This window comes from Galeopterus variegatus, unplaced genomic scaffold, assembly GCF_000696425.1.
Source record: "Galeopterus variegatus unplaced genomic scaffold, G_variegatus-3.0.2 Scaffold17348, whole genome shotgun sequence".
Lineage (NCBI taxonomy): Eukaryota > Metazoa > Chordata > Mammalia > Dermoptera > Cynocephalidae > Galeopterus > Galeopterus variegatus.
This window is the reverse complement of record NW_007743459.1, coordinates 3,836-7,121: the sequence shown is the minus strand read 5'-3', so window position 1 is coordinate 7,121 and position 3,286 is coordinate 3,836. Positions and strand designations below refer to the sequence as shown.

At 38.3% G+C, this 3,286-nt stretch overlaps 1 pseudogene; it reads left to right on the top strand.

The window, feature by feature from the left end:
- Nucleotides 1-16: 16 nt before the first annotated feature.
- LOC103582686 lies at nt 17-2,480 on the top strand (annotated as a pseudogene).
- Nucleotides 2,481-3,286: the final 806 nt, after the last annotated feature.

Below are 3,286 nucleotides of genomic sequence, written 5' to 3'. Positions count from 1 at the left end.
TTTTTTCTTATTTTAGATGTTCAGATAGTCGAAGCTCTAATTACAAAAAGCCAAGAACGTTATGATACACATTTGCAGGATGTTGTAATTACCAACAGCAATACATCAACTGAGGAGAGAGTTGAAATAGAACAAGCATTTCATTTGAGCTCAAAGCATATTTCAAATTCAATTATAAATAGTGAAAAGTATTTAGAAATGAGGTGCAAAGAGTTCAATTTTGTTGGAATGCACTTCCTCCTAGAGAGGCTGATTGGATGCATGCTGGAGAGAAATCTGATGAGGGTAACATAACTGGGAAATTGTGGAGACATTGTGAGCATCTTAATCAGCATTCTAAGATTCATGCTCAGCAGCAGGCTTTTGAATATAGTGGACAATGGAAATCCTTCAACACAGAGCCAATATTATTGGAACAGAAGAAAGCATATACGGGAGAGACATCCTGTAAATTTGATTATTGGAAAGTCTTTCATAAGTCAGCTGTTCTTGCCTAAGAGATAATTCCAGTATCAGAGAAAGCTTTTAAGTTTGACATATGTTGGAGAAAGTTCTGTGAAAATTATGAACTCACTGAAGAGCAGAAAATACACACAGAAGTGAAAACCTATAAATATATTGAGTGTGATAAATCATTCATGAAGAAATTACCCCTCACAATCCATAAGAACACACATACAGGTTTGAAGCTATATGTGTGTAATGAATGTGAGAAAACCTTTCACAAGTCCTCAAACCTCAGCAAGCATCAGAGAATTCATACAGGTGAGAGACCATATGAATGTAGTGAATGTGGAAAAACCTTTCATGAGAAGTCAAACCTCAACAAGCATAAGAGAATTCACACAGGTGAGAAACCATATGAATGTTAAAAATGTAAGAAAGCTTTCAACCGTAAGTCATGCCTCAGGGTACATCACAGATCTCACACAGGTGAGAAACCATATGAATGTAAAGAATGTAGAAAAGCTTTCTACTGTAAATCACACCTCAATGTACATAAGAGAACTCACACAGGTGAGAAACCATGTGAATGTAGTGCATGTGGAAAAACCTTTCACAGGAAGTCACACCTCAGCAGGCATCAGAGAATTCACACAAGTGAGAAACCGTATGAATGTAGTGAATGTGAGAAAACCTTCCACAGGAAGTCAAACCTCAGCAGGCATCAGAGAATTCACACAAGTGAGAAACCATATGAATGTAGTGAATGTGGAAAAACCTTTCATGAGAAGTCAAACCTCGGGCCGGCCCAGTGGCACACTGCTACAGTGCGCTGCTTGAGAGCACGGTGGCGCTCCCGCCGAGGGTTCAGATCCCACATACAGACCGGTTCCCGCTCACTGGCTGAGCGAGGTGCGGGCACAGCACCGAGGTTTGTGATCCCGTTGCCGGTCCCGGTCCGGTACGGGCGCGACACTGAGGGTTGCGATCTGTTGCCGGACATGAAAAAAGACAAAAAGGAAAAAAAAAAAAGTCAAACCTCAGCAGGCATCAGAGAATTCACACAAGTGAGAAACCGTATGAATGTAAAGAATGTGGAAAAAAACTTTCTACTGTAAATCATGTTTCAGTGTACATCAGAGAACTCACACAGGTGAGAGACCATATGAATGTAGTGAATGTGAAAAAACCTTTCATGGGAAATCAAACCTCAGCAAACATAAGAGAATTCACACAGGTGAGAAACCATATGAATGTAAGAAATGTAAGAAAGCATTCAAGCATAAATTACACCTCAGGGTACATCACAGATCTCACACAGGTGAGAAACCATATGAATGTAAAGAATGTAGAAAAGCTTTCTACCGTAAATCACACCTCAGTGAACATCAGAGAACTCACACAGGTGAGAAACCGTATGAATGTAAAGAATGTGGAAAAACTTTCTACTCTAAATCAAACCCCAGTGTACATCAGAGTTCTCACACAAATGAGAAACCGTATGAAAGTAGTGAATGTGAGAAAACCTTTCACAGGAAGTCACACCTCAGCAGGCATCAGAGAATTCACACAGGTGAGAAATCATATGAATGTAGTGAATGTGGAAAAACCTTTCATGAGAAGTCAAATCTCAGCAAGCATCAGGGAATTCACACAGGTGAGAAACCATATGAATGTAAAGAATGTAGAAAAACTTACTTCAGTAAATCATGCCTCAGTGTACATCAGGGAACTCACACAGGTGAGAAACCATATGAATGTAGTGAATGTGGAAAACCTTTCCTGAGAAGTCAGATCTCCACAAGCATTAGAAAATTCAAACAGGTGAGAAACCATATGAATGTAAAGAATGTAGAAAAACTTACTCCAGTAAATCATGCCTCAGTGTACATCAGGGAACTCACACAGGTGAGAAACCATATGAGTGTAGTCAATGTGGGAAAACCTTTTACAGGAAGTCAAACCTCACCAGACATCAGAGAATTCACACAGGTAAGAGACCATATGAATGAAAAGAATGTTCAGAAACTTTCTAAAGTAAATCAGACTTCAATGTACATCACAGTACTCACACAGGTGAGACACCATATGAATATAAAGAATGTACAAAATCTTTCTACCATAACTTGGATCTCAATAAACATAAGAAAAATCACACATAGGAAAGGCCCTATGGATACAGTGAGTGTGAAAAACCCTTCAACCGTAAGTCAATCTTCAGCATGCATCAGAGATTCACAGAGATGAGAAGCCCTATGTATGTAATGAATGTGGAAAAACTTTTCATCAGAAGTCAAACCTCAGCAAGCATTGGAGAATTTACACATGTGAGAATCCAGATGAATGTAAAGAATATGGGAAACCTTTCTACAGTAAAGCAGACCTCAGTGTACATCAAAGAACTCACACAGTTGTGAAACCATATGAATGTAATGAACGTAGGAAACCTTTCTACCAGAAATCAAGCCTTACTAGTCATGAGCACACTTCAGGATGCATCAGAGAACTAATGTAAAAGACAAAAGCTATGAATGTACAGCTGTCTATTCATATCCACAGGGGATTGGTTTCAAAACTTTCCATAGATACCAAAATCTGTGGATGCTCAAGTGTTATATGAAGTGGTGAGCTATTGCATAACATTTTGCTGCACAATTTAACATCATGTCTAGATTACTTATATTACTGAATACATTAAAAACAATATAAGTCATTGTTTTTTTGGTATATTTTGTATTGCCATACTTTCTTTTTTTCAAATATTTTTGATCTATAGTTGGTTGAATAAACGAATGTGGATCTTGTGGATATGGAAGGCTCATTGTAATGAATGTAGAATATC